A 20,946-nucleotide genomic window follows, 5' to 3' on the forward strand; every position below is an offset into this window, starting at 1 on the left:
CCATCAAAGAAGACAGCCATTACTTATTGAAACTTGAAACTTGGCACCCAAGGTCATCGATTATCTCTGTGGTCTGGTTTGGGGCAATGAATGCTTTAGCACAAGACCGAAGAACAGGATCTCCATGCACAAGTTTCCGAAAAGCAGTCTTTTTGCAAACACCGAATATCCGAGACGTAGTGTCACAACCAGTCATGGCATGGATAAATATCAACTCAGAACACATGTCATGTCCAAAGATTTTTTTCAAACGGTTGATGTTGTATACTTTGGTACTGCCATCAGCTTTGGACTTGTCTGACCTGAAATAAAGGCCCTTATACTGTCTTGTCTCCGGAGTACATGTCTATCATTGGCAGATACCTTACTAAAGACTGGCCTGGGTCTTCCTTTCCCTGATAAATAGTGTGCATCATCCCCTGCCAGCCTGGCGTGGCCTGCTTGAAGTTGAATGACAACTCCCAAAGCAGATCAACCATGTTGGCACATGCAGTGAGAATCGGAAGTTCTCTGAATGTGATGTCTTGTCGAATATGTTTTGCAAAACGATGCTCAATTATCGCAACCTTGGACGTCTCTACAATGTTCAGTTTTAACGTTTCGTGCCTTGGGATAATCTGGCCTGTTTCCTGTCCTGGTGTCAAGGCGGCTATCATGCCCATCCCGTGAAACGTTCCTTTCCCATCAATTGTGAAAATGTTATGATCTACATTGTCTGCTGCGAATAGCAAGTTGTTGTCCAACACATCAATATCCTTACCAAGCATGTTTGGTGCAGAACAATTTGCGGCATTCATTTCAAACCTCTGCATTTCGCCATACGAAGAGCAGAACCCCATCTGACACAAGCTATCCAAAAGAAACCGCGATCGATTTAGATGGTGCAGTTGCACTGAAAGGCCAATTTGCAAAGGGGCAATAACAGCTCGTGGTCGGACTGCCTGTATGATTGCATGACCAATAATAGCAACTTTTCGCTGTGTGCCTTTACCTACAAACAAGGCATTGAACACAACGTAGAGTGATTTTGGAATATAATCGAGAGCCGCCGTCCGCCCCGATAGCTCAATTGGTTAGCGCGTCACTTCTGGAACGAAGAAACTTCAAGATCAAGCGGCGCTGGTTCGACTCTCGGGGTGTGCCCTTGAGCAACGCACGTTAAGGGCTGCTCTCCATTCAGCGGCATCTAATGGATGGAATAGTTCCCCGGCAACAAGACTTCAACAATCGGAAACTTCACTCTGTCAATCTCGGTGACCGGGCCTGCGTCAGTGATTCAAAGCCTCTACAAGTATGCGAAACTGCCAGGATTAAGTTCTGCAAGAAGCTTTCCCAGTCCGAGGATAAAGATTCAATCAATCAATCAATCGATTTTAAGTGTCTCTGTAGTCGGGTACTGGTCGTTAACGGATGGCACATTTGTCTTGATGTCACTCTTTATGAGCCTGGCAGCTGCTTCAAGTAATGCTCTCTTCTGTGACTCTTCATCACCTTCTTGGTTTGTGCTTGCGAAGTATGACCTGAGGATGCTTCCCGTTTTCTCTCTCAGCGTCACTATGTCCTCTAAACCTTTTCCTTCTGCAATAATTATGGAGTTTCCATACCGTTTCTTCAGGTGACTTTTTAGGTACGGTATTGATTGCCATAAGGGAGGGAACCGTCCTCAGATAAATACTCTGTCATTTTACACCTTAGATCAGAAACAGTCAGCTGTTCTTCATCATTCATGGCTAGGTACGCACACATCTTTGTGAAGGCTTGCTCTTGATTCTCATTCTTTGGCCTTCCAGCTTTCCTACGCTTTGAATCGCGATCAGTCTGAAACTGCAAGGGGACATCACGGCTACACCTGAAATGGCGGCTACATATTTTGTGATATACGCAGTCTGCAGCATGTAGATCACCACAATAGTATTCAATTCTACCTTTGACTTTCAAAGACCACTCATCATGGCGGTTTTCACTGCAATCCAATATTGCCTTTACGAAGATATCAGTTTTCACATAACTATAGTCTTCACTTCCATCATGAACATTATTTCCGCAGAAAAGGCAATCAGTCTTGGTATTGAACAGACCCTCAAAGTCCCTAGTACCGGTACTTCTTTTATAAGTGCTGGTGGAATAAATCTTTTCGACTTTAACAACGATAACTTTGCTTGCATTGTGATGCGACTATGCACGCATTCATGTGATTATGATGTCACAAACACAAGAACAAGAAAAACTTGAATACCACCATCTACCCAATACGCAAAATAATTTAGAAATATGCCGTACATTTCCTTGAAAATGACCCCTTTCTGGGGGTCCGATTTTGGTAGACTTTTAGTATGTTATTTAGTATGCCCATTGGTAACAGAATCCGTTGAAAAACCTTTTGTATCAATTTTTTTGGGGTTAGGTGCCTTTTTTCCGTATATTGACTCGTCTAATAGTATTTCTACAATTTTCAAACTATTAAAAACCCAAATTCAGATAAATTTTAAAGTTTTTTTAGCTGAATAACATTTGCAACGCTAAAGCAACATGAAGTAAACTTTCTAACAAATACGTTTATTTTTATTTTTGCCATTTAGCGATAATGCAGAAAAAGATTAAAAATATGGATCCAAAACTAAACAAATTTGCATCGATGGAACCAATTTCTTTTTGACTAATATTTTTGCTAAAGTAACATTGTTTTACGTTGAAAGACCGTCTCAAACTGTTGTCGTACTGATTGCTTCAGGCTGTGGAAAGTTTACGTAATTCACTCATCACCAGGGCTGGATTTCAGCCGGAGCGGTCCGGAGCGCCGCTCCGGAAGCTCGATCAAAAAATTGACTTATCCGGAACGGCGTTCCGGAAGCTCAAATATTTTATACTCTTATTATGCTTTGCCCTGTTCAGTAAAAGTATATCCATAATTCTTGATGAGTCGACCACGTTAAATCGGGTATTCACTCTGATAACATATCTTCGTACCAGTCTTGACGGAAGCGAACCTGTGAATGTATTTGCAGATCTTGTTGAGCTCGCTAGTCTTACTGCGAGAGGCATCTTTGATTCCCTGAAGAGCTGCCTAAAATCATATGGCATGTCAACAACATATTTATCTTTTTGTTTGATTGGTGTTGTATGTGATGGCGCGGCTGTGATGTTAGGTCGCAAAAATGGTGTAGCAAAATTGCTTCGTGATGAATTTCCAGACATTGTGGTGTGGTATTGTGCAACCATAGATTGGAACTATCGGTTCGTCATGCTGTAAAATCGGTCAGTAATTTGATTGATTTCGATCTTTTATGGACAAACGCTATAGCCTTTACCACGCTTCTCCTAACAATAGCAGGGAATTGGGTGAATGTACAGCGGCTGTTGAAGTGCAGTTGTCGAAAATCGGAAGGGTACTGGACACACGTTGGGTAGCCTCGAGTTTCCGCACAGTTAGTGCCGTCTGGAATGATTTCCCAGCACTTTTCAAATTTTTCAAAAAGGGGGCTATTAGCGACACAAGAGATTCTCGGGAACTAGCGAAATATCAAGGACTCTTGTCGAAGATAACATCCACGGATTTTTTTGTTGGACTTGGCTTTGATGTACGAATACTCGCAAGAATTATCCGAAATAGCCTAAGCCTTGAGCTGTAAAACAGAGCATGTAGGCTACTATTTGAGATGCAGATAACAAAATTAATAATCTTGCAAAATTATTTGAAACACGAAGGAACGAACCCGGACGACATTATGGCATTGCTAAGGATGCTGAAGAAAACTTAGAGATCAAAGGTGTAGAATTACATGTAAACAATTGCAGAAATAGCCCGCTAATCAATCCCCGCATCTTCCACGCTGTAAGTCAAAAATTGTAGTTTTAACTAGTCCTACCATACGTCTCGGTTTGGCCGGGACAATCTCGGTTTAAACGTTTGTCCCGGTGTCCCGTCCCGGTTAGCAAAATGTCCCGGAATTTTACTTTAGTGAAATTTTCAAAATTAACTCCAACCTGATGCAAAATTATGAAATAACTCCATCCCAAAAGGCGCTTTAACTCGAGGCGTATTTTAATATCTTAATTTTTTTAGCTTATTAGGTTGAGTAAAATATCGCGCATAGGTTGAGAAATCATTTAGTTAGGGAATAATGAGTGACGTTTATTGCGTCATTATTCTATTGACTTCAATGAAAAGATGAAGCCAATGGTTTCTGAATGCATCCCCCTATAAATGTTTGATTTGTGAGTTAGTGTTCTTTCTTTGTTCACAGTGTTTGTTCTTTCTTTTTTTCTTATAAATGTCTGATTTGTGACTTAGTGTTGCTTAAATTAACATGTATTTTCCTTTAAATAAAGTAATAAAAATTTTTATTCAATCTAAGTAGAATACTTTATTATGCAATATTAAAGCTTATAAATATGGAATAAAAATTTGCCAAGCTCAGGCCTTCGGCCTTTCGTCCAGTTATTTCATTCATAGTTTTGAGTTTGTTCCGGATTATGCCCAAGAAATTATGGTAAGTCTAGTTTTAACCACTTTTTGGGGTGGTCTAAAAACTCCACTTCTACTTTTTCATTCCCGCCGCATAGCCTATTGGGAAAGATGGTCATTTCCACCCTACCAAAGGGTGGTATTTTCCACTCAACAGAGAAGGGTGTATAATCACTTAGGAAATTCCATCCAAGATCGCTTGTTGAATTCAACAGACTTGTCATTTATTAACAGCTGAAAAGTAGCCTACTTGATCCAACTATTTGACCAGAGGACACAGTAATGACACACGGAGAAAACGAAATCATTGAAGTGGCAAAGAGATTGCGCTTAGATGAACGCGAAGCTGCTGTGAGAGGACTTCGTGAAAATACAAATACGAAAAGAAGATCCCAGAGTCTTCAAAATTTGATAACGTCACTATAATCCTTTCCAATTTCATCGAGCGAGTGCGAGCGCGGATTTTCACAAATGAACCTCATACTGACATCTCACCGTGCTTCTCTACACACTGTAACTGTTTCAAGTTTATTTTTTATACGAATGATCCGTCTTCCACTGAGAAATTTACCAGCGAAGTACGTTGGATCCTGATTACGCCATGGACGTAACCCCGGAATTGAGACCCGAAGTCGCCAGAGGTTTTATGATTTTGAATACGATAAGTGTCTTAAAAATTGTAGGCCATAACTTGAAAAATCAAAAGTGGAAAAAACTAAAAACAAATTTTTTCATTTTTTTCTAGGCTATAACTTGTATTTTTTTTGTATTATTGTTTCACTAAAATATGAATATTTGTATTGAACAACGCTGTACCATGTATAGGCCATGATACTTACTTTAGCAACGTTTTAGGTACATCAAGTGTGTTGTTTCAAAGTCTTATAAAAACATATTTCTGAATTTCTTCTACTGCACCTAGCGCATTTGGAAAGTAAAAAACTAGCGCTCCGGAAGCTAATCTTCTGGAAATCCACCACTGCTCATCACCAATTTCTTAATTTAATTTTGTGTTTTTGTTACCACACAAATCTATACCTCAAATTTGAAGTAAGTTTTATTGTGAAGCATGGATTGAACTAAACTGCTCGAAAAGTGTTTTGAGTGATTTTAGACTGCATCCTTTCACAGTATTCAGTCAACCGAAACACCCTTATTGTTTTCATGTGCTTGGGACATTTCGTTTTATTCACAATAAACAATGGAATGATGAGCATTTTAGTACGAACGCAAAAACTGATAATTACTCACAGAAACACTCAAAATCAGTAATTAACTATGAAACCATATCAATTAAATTCAAAATAATAATTAGGTTGAATAGATATCGAGACGTTTGTTTGTTTGCTTGCGCTGTAATTTCTGACGACTCTGACGATGCATGTTCCAACCCAAGTCTAAAACAATTACATTTCAAATAACTTATTCCTTACGAAGTCGCAAATAGATTGAAGTCACAAGGAAATCAATAGCCAACGCAATAACTAAGCATTATCTGAAAGTTGAAATATTACTTGTAAATGTAGCGTAGTAATTAATGTTTTATACTAAACAGTAAATGTTTTTCGAAGCATAATACTGGTTGGTGAGAAGTTTTGTGCTGGTTATCTGGAAAATTTTATCATCTTGTACAAGCAAGTTAGCAAACATTTGTATTGTTTTGTGCCTTCCAAGATTTACTGCGTGACCTACATGACTATTGACTACTGACCATTTCGGATTACATGCATGGCTGGACCGTGCGTGCCTTTAACGAAGAGATTAGCGATTTCAAGGAGATTATGGCGTAGACATCAGACAATTTTTGACCAAAAACGTAATAGGCTAATAAAAAACTAGTAGAGTATGTGTGTCCACTTAAAATTTTAACCAGTTTGTAAATAATTTTGCTCTAACTTTGCGAAAAAAGCAACCTCGTATCGTTTTTATATCAAAAGTTATTAGAAAATGAGAGTGTGGATGGAATAAGTCCACACGTCAGGTCATTATCTCACAAAAATCGCCTATATTTTTTTTACTTTTTGTTTACATTTTGTTTGGATTCGGGGCATGCGGAACGCTGTTGGAAAACAAAAGAGGATTGATGTGTCTCATTCTGTAGCTTAAATTGAACATGGCCCATTCGTGCCAGATTTCGATGGCATCTTCTATTGAGAAGAAATGGCGAATTCTGTCGATGCGGCTTGTTAGAAATTTGGATTGGATGTCTACCATGTTGATGCCTCTATCTTTGGCAGGAGGAAGTGTTTTGCTTCTCTGGAGCTGTTCGAATGGTGAAGAATGCCAAAGGAAGTTGACGAGGATTTTGTTGAGTTCTTTGAGGTGTTGTTTTGTTGGGATCAGCACTCTACTCAGATGCAAAGTGACGGGTACCATGAGAATATTGATGATGGAGATCTTTTTGTGGAGGGAGAGTCTTCGTGACTTGTGGATGTTGGCGATCGTCTGAGTTTTTCTGATGGCCATCTGCCAGTTCATTTTATCCAGTTCTGTTTTGTTTGCACGAATATTTAGTGAAATACCCCGAAACACGAATTTCTAAATAAACAAGCTGATATTTGTTTAAACTCAAAAATTGAAATGGCACAGGTAAGAAGATTACTATCCCTATTTCTGCACTAACAATTAGACCAAAACCGCTTTTCAGATTGCAGCAATCAGCAAATGTTTGACCTAGGCCCAAAAACCTTTCCCAAATCAAATTGAAAACTTTCTGACCGTCTGCACTAACTTTGCTGTAAATTCTCTTCTGGTAAACCTAGAATGACCAGTGAAACATCAATGGAATCAGGAAGTAATACTCTAGCGCCATGTGACAAATAAAAGTTCAAAAAAGCAACCACTAGACAGAAATAGTAAGTTTTGTGGTTCGGGAAATTTTAAGATTGCGCAAGATTTGTTAAACGACCATGCTTAAACGACATCAATAAAAGTTTGTACACAACCTTTATATTCATAACATTGTCGATAAAGGGGGTCCGAAAATAAATTGGTACCGGGCCCGGAAAATCCTGTCAACGGCCCTGCACACAGATTCCAGAACTAATAATGAAATGACGTGTACACGGCTCGCAGGAGCCACAGTGCCACACAGGACAATCAGTATGCTAATGAAACAACAGATTTTGATCTTCACAATACATATTTTCAAACATGTCTTCATTATGAAACATTTTGTATCGTATTCGCTTGAAGAATGAAACTTGCCATCAGCTGTAACCAATAATGTCGAAATAGGTTGAATGAAATGGGGTACAACGTTACACAGGGTAAAAACTTACAGCGGCTTTGTGACGTAACTATGCATCGTGTCACGTGATCAAAGTGTAAAATGATGCAGAGTTGCAGTCTTCACCAGCATGGAAAGTTTGAAATTAGTTGAGTTTGTGAATTGGATTTAGTGAAAAAAAAACTTGCTTTGAAGACATTTAGTAAAAATTTGAGGTAAATATTTAGCAATAACAGACGTTTGTTTTTCGAAATCTGGTTGTATTTAATATCACATGTTAGTCTATACTGAAACTGTGGCCAAAGTTATATTTGAAAACACGACAGTAGTTTCTGAGCATGGGAACGAATTGCGTATCTCATTGAAGTGTTGTTGCTGGGGAGTTATTCCATCCACTAGGTGGCGCTGAATGGAGAGCAGTCCCTGGAATGGGTTGCTCTAGCGCATACTTCGAAAACTGAACCAGGGCCTCTTGATGATGGGTCGGGCGCTTAACGGTTAACCACTGAGCTAACGGGCGGACTCTTGGAAATATATAAATCCTGCCTTGCCTTTCTACTACCTTCTTCAGTGGAGACTGAAAGATGCTTCAGTGCAATTAGTCTATTTGTCTCTAAACTCAAGTCTTTTCCTAATGGTAGCATGATTGATTCTCTGTGCTTTCTGAAAAGTCACCTCCAGAGCAGGGTTGCATTCCTGGTTGCATTCCTGTGGAAATATGAAAAGGCTTGATGTAGGGGGGGGGGGGGGCTCGTTCAAGCTTCCATTTTTCAGCTCTTCTGGCTGAGCAGCAACTTCTCAACTGAACAAGTAAAACTTTAACAGCTTTCTCACAACAGAACTGCAAAAAAACACGAACATGAATTGGTAGCAATAACCGTTTTCCGTAATTACCCAGGTAGCAATAGTCGGCGTGCAGCTGGCGTCATCAGGGCGACGAGCGCTCACATTGGCGACATCGAAAATCGTTAGCTGTAGGACAGCGCCTCACTGGCGAATATCGTCATGATTTTTTTTCTTTAAAGTCATGACGATATTCGCCAGTCAGGCGCTGTCCTACAGCTAACGATTTTCGATGTCGCCAATGTGAGCGTTTTCTGTTAGCTTCGCGCCGTCGACTTTCGAGCGAGAGACGCGCTTCCGATTTTCGCTCGCTTTCCGCTGGCAACGCGCCGTCGAGTTTCGTCAGATGGTGTTGGTTTCGTACGAAAGGCCGAGCTTCGCGCTGGATTAGAAAAATTTCGCCATCATACCATTTAGTTGCGCTTGATTGAAGTCACGTGCCATTTCAAACACGCGGTTGATTTGATTTGAAGAGCCTGTTTGTCTGATTAATTGTCTTTTGCGCTTGCTCGGTTATTGGGTAGAGTGGTAGACTGCTGTACAATAAAGCTTACTTTGCAGTTATTTTGCTGTACCCGGTTACGCCTACAGCTACAGCATGTAAGAAAGTGTCGAAAGAGGGAACTGTGTCCTAGTCTGTTGTGTTTTAACCTTAATTACATGAAGATTTAAGCAAGCTAACAAACGCTCTCTTTTTGATCTGGAAGAAAAGTTAGAAGAAGATGCGGATGTTTTGGCAGCTATTGTAAGTCACTGTACTCATTTGTTATACACTTTTATGCCACAAGCTACATGTGTGGTAGGCCATGTCGGAATAGGTACATGCAATCCTATTCCGACATGGTTACACCAGTCTTATGTCATGCAACAACCGATCAGTTAAATTCTAACATGACGTGTTGACAAAATATTTGTTATTGCACCTATAAAGTAACTGTTGTCATATTAGTTACATGTTTGTTTTCGCTTTGCAGGTGGTAACTACAGTAAATCATACTCAAAAAGATTAGAACCTCTTAGACAGCAAAACCCGTCATTTTTACATTGATGTGACGTCTGCGGACATTGAACCAATGTAAAAATGACAGATTTTGCTGTCTGGGCTTTTAATTATTCAACTGTTCAGTTTCAATTTTTAAAACTTGTTTGTTTTGCTCTAAATGCTTCCACATACATTTTGTGTGCAGAAATAATTTGGTTTGTAAAATAGAATCATGTTTATTAAACCAATTTATGATGATTTTTAAAGAATAACCTAACGATTAACCAATATATAGAACGTGTGGTTGTTTGGTTTGAGTTCACGATCTAGATTTCGCTTGTTACCTTGTTCTGTTCTAAACTGACTATTTAGTAACGTGTGGATGTTCATTTAACAGCGATGGAAAATAACAACGGTTGGATGAAATGATTGTACGGAAACTGTGTGGAGAGTTATGCGACTTTTAATGAATTACAATCTGGCCGCTCAGTTTAATTGAAGTGGAAAAAACGAAAAAACTGCCTTTCTTGATCTGAAAATAAAAAAAATGTAATTTGGTAAGTTTGTATTTATATAATTGTATATTTAAGTAGTTTTACGAGCTACCGTCAGTAACAAGTGCTGCAATGCTATTGCTAACACCATGCATACTACAGTACGATGGTGGAAAATGCCAGGCTTCTTTGTTTTTATGAATGGAAGTTAAATATAAATCAAATCAACTGAGGATTGACAAATTGGAAGATTTATCAAGGAATGGAATATTTTTCTGTAATATAAACGTTAAAATGTGACAACGTCCTGTAATAAGTTATATCAGTTTCTACTATTTAGCCATGCCTTCCCAATATCACATGCGTGGTTGTTGTTGCAGGATAAAACACGGGTTTCAGCAGCACCTTATCACAAAAGATGTTTCAATAATGCTGAGTATTATCACTGATGAATTATATTAAACCCCCTCCCCCACCGATGTGACACTAACGTAACGCTTTACATAACCCCCCCCCCCCCCCCCCCCCCCCGTCGAAGGCGTTACGTAATATTTGAACGTTCCCTAATTACAATTTTTTTATATTACTACCCGTCTTGCTACGTCATAGGGGGGTTTATACAGTACATTTAATTGTAATGAACCCCGCTCATGTCCTCATGCAGGTTAAGGATACTTGCCATCGGTTCGATCCCTAATAATGAGTTAGTAGTGTAATTAAGTTGTTGTTGTGAGCGAAATTGTTTTCACGGAGAGCTCATATTGTATTATTACAGATGTGATTCGAAGGCAAGCCAAGGCGACGGACAAAGTTTACAAATCTGCAGTGAAGCGGTATTTGAAGGCGGCTGGTGACAGAAATGAAAAAAAACGACGATACATGGACGATATATGAACGCTATCTGTTTTTTGATTGTTTGTTGACCTTTTTATTGTTCTATTTTAACATCTTGCTGCGAATTATTATTTTTGTGCCTCTTAATTCGGTTTGCTTCCTTTGTGCAGTAGTTGTATTTGGGAAAATCTTATCCCCACAAGCTATTGCCAAACACTGTTGTGCCGTCTATTCACTAATATTAATTCTTGTAGTGAAGTCGAGTTTAATGTTATTGATCATTTAATTCATATGTTTAATGTTGTTATTCAAACGTGTTTTCGGAGGGGTGTTTTGCCGCCAGTCCTAATCCCTAACATTACCCCGAACCAAAGCTCTTTGGCGTCAAAACAACCTGATCCCATTTTTTTTTTATTTACCTAATGGATGTCGGAACGCAATAATCACTTATGATTGTTGGTATACTGCATGTATCATACGTGGATTTACATTTGTTTTCATGCAATGGTATGTTATGAGGGTTTGAATTTTGTGCTATCTGGCTTTGAAGGTTGCCAGCATGACAGCCACAACAGATGTGCAAACGAAAATGCGTTATGGTCGTCGTTCAGGCGGCCCTTCCCTATAATTGTGGTTGCCGTGCTGGCAACCCTCAAAGCCAGATAGCACAAAAAACTCATTAATTTGAATTTCCCTGCTGGCTACGTATTAATCTTTATTACATCATAGAGTACAGTGCAAGCAAAAGTAGTGTTCTTGAAGTTGCTGTGTATTTTCTTCCAGTGCTGTGATTTTGACGTATTGCAATACCTATCATATATGCTTATATAATTATGACACTGTCGTATGTAGTACACAATTGGTTTCTAACCGGGAGTAAATTTTACTTACCCGGGTTACTCCTACCCTAGGCCTAAGGTAACTCTTGCAAGCAAACATTTTAATCAAACTCATTATAGTTTGGAAAACCAAGAAAGTTTTTTTTTTAATAGAATTTTTTGCTTAAAAATTATTGTTTCGCGAAAACTGTCAAAATTCACTTAACAGCTGCTGGGCTTTTACAAATAATTTCATGTTTATAGTCTTTAGCTTTGCTCTCACATGGCTTGGACTTGTAAATTGTTCTGTTATTTGTATTACAAATGATCAGAAAAACCGCCATTCATTATTACTGAAACATTTTTTAGCATTGTGTTACGAAAACGGAGCTGTGGTAAGACAGTATATTAAAAATCTTCATTGTTTTCGTTGTTTTACATTTTTGAATTGCGTCTCGCTTTAACCACAAAAAGACAATTAATACACGAAATGCTCAAGAAGTTTTAGTGTTTTGTTTTGATAATTTCGCAAACAACAGCTGCTGCTGGTTTCCGAAAAAAAAGAGCTTCAGCAAGGCGACATTCGTCAGTCCAGCGACAGCGCGCGCAGCCGCAAAAACGTGCCAGTAAGTTTAGCGAAATTCGTTGGCGTACAGACAGCGCGCCGTTGACTAACTTGAGCGACTTTCGCGATCGAGGCGCTTACGCACAGCCGACTTTATTGTCGAATTTCGCCAGCGTTACGCCGGCTATGCGATGAGCAGATCGGTGGCGGCTAGATGGCGATTATCGCTGGCGCGTCGCCAATAACTTCGCTAGCGTGGAGCTGGCTAGACGCCAATCTTTGCTACTTGGGTAGGTCCCGTATAGTTAGCTTAATTTTATCATACAATCTACATGTATGGTAAATCAAGCTTTTTGCATATAGAGCAGAAAAAAAAAAATTTTTCTGAACATCCATGGCTGTTTATTTCCAACACGAAAAACATAGGTTGTGCAGTATGTAAAGAAGTTACATTGGCAAGGATGCATAAAAGTAGAGGGATCAGGGTAAGTATGGAGTGGACTTCTGGTAGTGTAGTGGCTAGGCTACAAACTTAGGCTACATGTGTTCTGAAATCCGATAGACAAAAATCTTTGATAAATTTTTTTTACAAACATAAGGACTCTGAAACTTATAAGAAGACTACACAGATTATGAAAAGCGAAAAGGAAGGCAAGCTATAAAAATCTATTGACATGAGCACAAGTCACAACATGGCAATAACGATTATGTGTATGCGTGCAATATACTAACATTGCGCATCAAAATAAACCTAGCCTATATCCGATTATCTGACTTCCCTGACAGTACAACTCTAAATTAAGAATGTAGCCGATATATGGGCACAACGCTACGAAGTCGCTTTACATGCACCTCGATGATCGATAGCATTGCTGCCACGATGTGGAAACAAGTGACCTGTGCAATTATAGATCTCAGCATGAACGTTTCTTTGATTGTTGATGAATCCATGTCACTCTCAAAGAAACCCTGCTTGGTTGTGTAGCCTATGTGCGCAGTATATGTGATGTGATAATGAATCTCCAGAAAACACATTTTTGGATCGTTGTGAACTTGATGGTCAAGATTCAGTTTCTGTTTATGAAACAATTGTGAAAGTACTGAGAGAGAGTGGTTTCACTGAAGCTTACTTGAAACAACATTTGATTTCCTTTACATCTGATGGTGCATCTGTAATGCTGGGTACCAAGAGTTCCAATGGGGCCTCACCGACTCACCATCTTGTGCATGTGGCTCAGATTCTCAGACTGCACACCACATTATCTACTACTGTCCTGTATATCGACCCCAGGACAGATATGTGGACATCACAACTTTCGATGAACACACAATCCATTGGCTGCTGCGTCTGGATGTAACAACGTGATCTTCGGCGGCTTAAAGGCAAGAAGGTACCAAGAGCGGAGTAGCCTAAGGCCCAAAATGAAAGAAGTATTTCCGAACATAATTTTGTGGCACTGTTTAAACCACCGGTTAGAATTAGCTGTATCTGATGCAATAAACACTGTAGATGGATTTTATCACGTACAAGCATAGCCGTACGAGCCAGGGGGGCAGGGGGGCAGCCGCCCCCCTGTTGTTTCAAAATGTCGCAAATTCGGGCAAAATCTTGCAATTATTAGAGCAAAAATTGCTATATGAAAAGCTACAAAATTGCATGAATTAAGAAAAACTATAAATTAATATCTTTTAACTATCAAACTAAATACAGCCTCTTATTTGCACAAGAAATGTGCTGCAAAATTTTGATTTGGCACACCCGTATTGATGTACTGTATTGCATGGTGATCAAACTGTAGTACGAAATGCATTTAACCAACTGCATCATGCCAATTTGGGCAGCCACCAAAATATGTCTCTAATACTTTTGTGAAACTGCCCTAATCAAAACGCAAAATTTGCTATATATATATGGCTAATTTTAAATCAAATATACAGTAGTTATTACTATCTGAAGCCTTTACAGACTGTTTCACTTAACGGATGAAGCCAGCCGGTCAACTTCTTATCAACGAAGCTGATGTACAAGACATCTCTGCGGCTACTTGAGCGGACCATAAATGGAGTTCTGAATGGAAGTCAAGCGCCACCAGACTCTATTCGTTCATCCCCGACGCCAACACACGCCCCACTGGCCATAATTATGGGGGTGAGGGATAATTATGGGATAATAAAACAGGGATAATTATGGTATTTAAACAAGGTGAAGGCAGCATACCATGAGAAAGGCACACATTAAACAATAAGCTGAATAAGAAGCACAATAGTTCATCTACATATACTAGATGTTCGGCTGAAATTTTATCACTTCCAGCAGATCTATTAAAGGGTAATTTGCATAGTAGCATTTGTATCGTTTCGGTAGTGCATTAGCCTATACACACAGCCAGTGCCGGTCTTAGAGTATTTCGGGCCCTGTGCGCAATATGTTTTGCGGGCCCCAATGACAATGATCCAATTCAATAGCGTAGCTAGGTATTTTGAAAGGAGAGGGGGTGGTTAGACGGACGGCGGGCGTTGCCTGATGGTGTGTTCGCCGAAGGCGACATCCAGCGGCAGGGGGTCTGGGGGACCTCTCCCAGAAAATTTTGAACAATTACTTTGAATTTGGGGTATTCTGAGAGCATGTTCAACAAAAATGTGGGTATGAGTATTACTGTTAAATGGTGCTGTCCGCTGTCAACAAAATCGAATTTCAACCTATTTCGTCCCCTGAAAAGATCGAGGAAATTTTGAAATGTTGGCGCCAACTCCGATCAGCGACTTCGGCTCTGTTGTTTTTTTTCTCTCGATCTTTTCAGGGTACGAAATGTTCAGGAGACGAAATAAGTTGTGTCTCTATGTTTTCTTGTTGCTAATTCTTTTGTTGAATTTTTCTATTAGAAATTACAAAAATGACTGCATTTTCTGAGTAAATTGCGGGCCCCCTAATTTGCGGGCCCTATGCGATCGCACGGTTTGCACACCTCAAAGACCGGCACTGCACACAGCCTACCCAATTCCAGTCATATTGTTTCCAGTGCGTGCGTTTATTCGTACTTCAATTGAAGTTCAAGCCGATTTAGGAACTGCGCGGTCAGCAATGGTACGTGTTGTTGGAAGATAGACTGCCGTCTGAAAGCCTTCAACGTAATGACATGTTGTCGTACTGTATTGTAACCCGTGTAGCGTTAGCTTCTGGAATAGCCTAAAGTTTCAAGTCAAGTCATGGCATGGCAAGAACCTGGCATGAGTAGCCTAAGCTAAACATCCGTGTTAAATAGATTGTACTGTACTACCGTGTAAATATCGCGATATTCTGTAATTTCTACTGTACTGCGTTATTTATTTTCTTCAATAGAAACACTCTCCTGTCTCGGAAGTAGTCATTTCATCAAGCTTCAGCCAGTCCTAAAGTTGGCATACGCGCCGTGACTCGCGTTTTATTTATCACACAGTAATCAGAAGCAGTTAATTGTAATTTTTTTGTTTAACGTTTTACTTACCAGTAGCCAACTGTAATGTCGAATTTTAGTTTCTACGTTGGACGCACACCTCAGATATAAGATGAACATTAGATAGGCCTAATTAGGCTACTGTCTTCTATTGTATGCGAAAGGTATTTATTGACACACTGAAGCCTACCACTAAACCAACTTTTATAGACCTAGTCCAGTCTATTTATTCTTGCAGCTGTTTTGGTTTAATGTAACTTAAACTTTTCATCTTCTGTTAGGCTACAGCATTATTTGACAGAGTAACTATTGATTTAGGTTGAAATTAGCCTACTCTTAGAATGCGCAACTTCAAGCATTTTTTCAAAATTTTCTTGGGGAGACCCTCCAAGCGGCTACTTATTTGCTCTTTCGGAAATTTTGTGCTGGTTACCTTGCGCATGACTACTCCGAAAAAGGCTACAAAGTTATTCTTTTATCGTTGATTAAAATTTAACGTTACCGCAACTTAAATTTTAAAGCAATTTATATCGTTTTCTTTTATGACGTCACTGAAAACGTTGCCCCTCCTGGAAAAGTCTTGCCTTTTCCTTGCCCCTCCCCCTCTGTGAAAATTGATCTGGCTACGCCACTGTTCCAGAGCCAGTGAGAGAGGTAGGCTACAACTGCAATTCAATTAGATGACTGTAATGACTAGGGCCTTATATTTTCATTAATTATCGCTCTTTGATTGCCCTCCTTTCATTTGACTGATTGCTTTTGTTTAAACTTCATTATTACCACGTGAACGTGACATGACAACTACCCATCTAGCCAATAGGCTACAAATCTGCAAAAACGTATCATGAGTATCATGATGTGAACATTACAATTAGGCTATGCATCTCGGCCACGCCTACTTTTACAGCTGAAAATTATTTATTCTTGAGTAAATTGCAGATTTTCTTATTACTTGAATTACTTGAGTAACAAGTAGTTTTTATGTTTACTTATTACTTTATTAAAATAAAAATCCTTTACTTGGATTTGTTTGACAACATCTCCTCTCGGATCTCCTCTCTGCTCTTCAGCTCATGCGCCTGTGGTGGGCAAGTGAAGCCTTCGTTGGCTGCTGCGTTTGTAGGGTTGTTCATTGCAAACTGCAAATGGCGGTGTCCAACTGTCCATTGCAAATATATGCTGCACAGTGCACACAAAGCAAACAAGCGCGTTGCAAGTTTTGCAGAAACCACTATTTCTTCTGGGAGATTGGAGGAAATGATTGTACCTGAAATGAAAACAAAAAACAGAAAAATCTAGTTTCACAAAGCACCGTAGAGACAATTTTTCTGAAACCTTGACTTTAGACAGCCGAATCCAACTGTAGGTTAATTGTACTCGGTCAACTAGTAGTCTATCGCAGAACACAATCGGTAGGCCTACCATTTTTAAAGTGTGGTATTACCCGCCCTCAAATCGATCTCAGATCTACCAGCACTAGAACCGAAGGCGATCCCCCTCCCATTTGTCAACTGGAGATGGTAGTGAACAATCTCCAGCCACAAAACCAAGCAGCTGCAAAACTGAAATGCCGACACTTTACTTTTTTTCATTGCTGTGACGTTCAAGTATTGATTTGTGATGAAAGGGCATTTTGGTTTGCTGCTTGGAGCGCAGTCAGCAAATCAATTCATTTTCAGATTGGTTTATCGTCTGCTGACATTTAATTCCAACCAATGTAAAAAGGACTGATTTGCAAGCAAAAAAAAAGTAAACTGTATCAGAACAAAGTAGACAAACGTTTTGGCCATGATGCAATTGACATTTCACAAAGCTCATTAACTGAGTAAGGGACCTTTTACCTGAGCTGACAAAATGGTGAAAACACATTGATAGAGAATTTAATTCAATTTTTTTTGTAGGAATACAACAGTAATGATGGAGGTACAAATAGAGTAGGGGAACAAAACCAACGAAAGAAAAGGTGGCAAAATCACAGAAGTTTTAAGACATGCGTACGATGTAGATTTACAGTAAAGGTTACGTGGACGAAAGCAAATTAGGTACGGCCACCAAACCAAACAGTTTAAAGTAGGTGAATTGTTGAAAGAAGTAGTCCGCTCCATATACCTAAAGTAAATGGAGGTGTGGGTGTGCCAGACTGCCAGTTGATGAAGCCTTGTGAAGACAACTGAACGAAATCTATATATTGTTAAAAAAGTGATTAAAAAATTAAAATATTAAGCAGTTACAAAATAAGCAGGGAGAAAGTGCTGTTTAGCTTACAGGAAGTGGTAAACAAGAAGGATAAATGATGTTAGTGGTCGTTTGAGACGAGTAGTCAACTGAATAGCCTAGTAGGGTTCTAGGGAGGGGGGCGGAATGGGGTGATCGCCCTCCTTAAAACATAGAAAAGTAACTTTATTTATGGTGTATTTTTAAGGTCGGATTAACGTAAACCTACACATCATTGTATTTTGTTGAAGTCGCTCCCCTAAGACCACGTCGTGCATTAGGCTATGTGTTAAAAGCTCGCTAAACAACATCGAAAAGAAAATCGTAAAGTGAAAACTTAATTGCAACAAGCAATATTTAAAAAGTCATAGAAGAGAGTAAATTAAAGGAAAGGCACCACACCAGCCTATCACAAGCCCATTTGTGACCAACGCAACAAGATTAATTGCTGCAGTAGGCAGTTGGTCGTGCAGATTTGTTGCTGTGTTTTCTCAAGTAGCCTACACGACGAAATTATACTTTGTGCCAGCTGGGCTCCAGTTTGTGTTGAAGATTTAACTTGACCATAGATATATTATTGTCACAAGATTACCAAATGAAAATTCTAATTTCTGCTAAACGATTGTGTAAAAACTGCCAAATAGCCTACACGAGAAAAACGCTGCATAGGCTACAAGTTTTTAACACCGCTCACCTTACCCAGGCTGTAGGCTACCTTGCTGAAGAAAAAGCGGCCCAGAAAAAGGAAGCAACTACTCTACTCTCAGTAGTGCCAAAAACCGACTGTTATAATAACCTTATCTTTTCATTTCCGCAGGCTCGGTAACTGGGTAGCCTATATGGGAATAGGACTCTTACTTACCATTATCCATATCAGCATCGTTGTGCTGAGTCTAAAAGGATTCTCAGCACAATGATGCTAATAGGACTCCAGTTTTCGGGTTCAATTGATGATCAGACATCACGCTATTTGTTTGACCACTTTAAATTATAATTTTTAACAGCTATCTAGATATTTACAGCAATCTAAAATCTAAACAGTGTTTTCTCGTTTTGTTGGAAAAATTAACTAGTGTAGGCAACGACTTTAAATAGAAATAAAATTGAAAAATTCCCACAGAAAACAAATCTTGTTGAAGCAATACTCAGGCAAAAAAGAATGAAACTTGAGCTTGCGGAAGTGTTACAATTCATTCACTTCCTTCGATTTAAATTGGCGCTGAGAGCAGGAAAGTGGCTACACGGACAAACGTAAACACCAACACTGTTTCGTTTGTTCATGTATAGGCTATTTTATAACTATATAGCCTACATTCAATTTTACTCGTGCCAGTTCAAACACATTTCAAAAACATTTTATTCGAACTGCTACTCTAAAAATACAACTAAAAAAACTGGAATGCAAGTAATTTTGTGTAAAACTACACAGTAGATCAGAAATGTTCAAATGATTTCTATCATGATTCATCACAGACAAACCTGACAACATGATGATCCACTATTATACGAATAGTAAAAATATTGGACACGCTTTAATTTTTATGGTGCTTTATTTATGTTGAATGTACCCTACAAGCTACAACATATTAATAACTTTGTAAAAGTCAAAAGTGAAGTGTGCTACAGGCTCTACAGCTGCAAAATTGTTTCAGTGAGAAAAATGATGAGTTCGTTTAGATCTCACAATAGCATCAACTCGGGGCTTTCTGTCACTTACTGATATCCTCAAAAGCTCATGAACATGAGCATATGTGAGTCTCGTTCTATGCTTGTTTTATACAAAGTTTATTGATGAAAGCAACGACTCACAAAGGTACGTAGAAGCGAAGCAAGTAAGGACCCTTCTAACTAGTCTGGTTATAACTGGGTACCTTTCCAAGGTTACAAGCGATAACCAAAACATATTTGGATCTGCGATACAAATCTCATCTCTTCACACAATAATTCTACCTGCATTTTAGACACCAGCAATGCATGTTCATTGTTCAGTAGAAAGTTGGGGTTTCCAATCCAAGTGTTCATTAATTAAGCGTTGCACGACATTTTGACTTTACAAGCTTCAATAGGCTACAGAGCATAAAATTCATAACAATATGTCGTGCTAAATACACAAATGAGTCGTACACTGGTCTTTTCGAGTTTTGGGTATTCACTCTCTGGAACCTGACTCCAAAACTCAGTCGTAGAGTGGCAATGACAGAATTTTTTTAGAGCGACTTCTTCTTGGATTTCGGTCAGTTTCATTTCTACTGCAGATGTGTTTGAGAAAAACGGTTGGCAAACTGGAAAGCCATCACTGACCACATTAACGTTGAATGGATTTACAAGAAATTTAAACCATGGTTTTAGCTCCTGCAAATCTTCAGTTTAGCTTGGAACGTCTTCAGTAGTCTTTGCAATTTATTTTTGTATTCTGGCACTTAGTGATCTGAAATTTCCTTTTTAGGAAAAGCGTTCGTTTTCGTTTTGACTCTGGAAAAATGACAAAATGTTTTTGACATGATGTCTCTTTGAAACTTTTTGATTTCTTTTTGTTCTGGAAACTTGAAATTTTTTGAGCTGGCTCTGATATAAGAACCTTTTGAGTACCCTGGAATGCCAAATGGAAAGTTTGTAAATGCTTCGTCATATTTGTGAAAAACATTAGGTCTTTCATCCACGCATTATTTGTCAGCTGAAGATAACTTTTTCCCTTTCCTTGATGGCATTTTTTTCGTTTTTCAATGTAATTAAGTACACTATCTTGAGCTTTAGGTTATTGTTTGATTATGAAATTACGCTAACTCTCTACAAACAAACCTTATGAACTTCCTATGTAGAAAAGAGTGACCTACCGGGTTTCTGTAGCCTAGCGGTTGCACTGTAATGTTACATTTTAGTAGGTAATCCTGGCAGGAGAAAGCTTTCTGACGGTTTTACATAGGCCTACTTAATCCTGGCAGTTTCGTATACTTGTAGAGGTTTTGAACCTCTGACCCAAGCCGGTCACCGAAATTGAGTAAAGTTTTCGATAATTGTTGCCGGAGAATTATTCCATCCACTGGGTGCTTCTAAATGGAGAGCAGTTC

Source organism: Aplidium turbinatum, chromosome 4, assembly GCF_918807975.1.
Source record: "Aplidium turbinatum chromosome 4, kaAplTurb1.1, whole genome shotgun sequence".
NCBI lineage: Eukaryota > Metazoa > Chordata > Ascidiacea > Aplousobranchia > Polyclinidae > Aplidium > Aplidium turbinatum.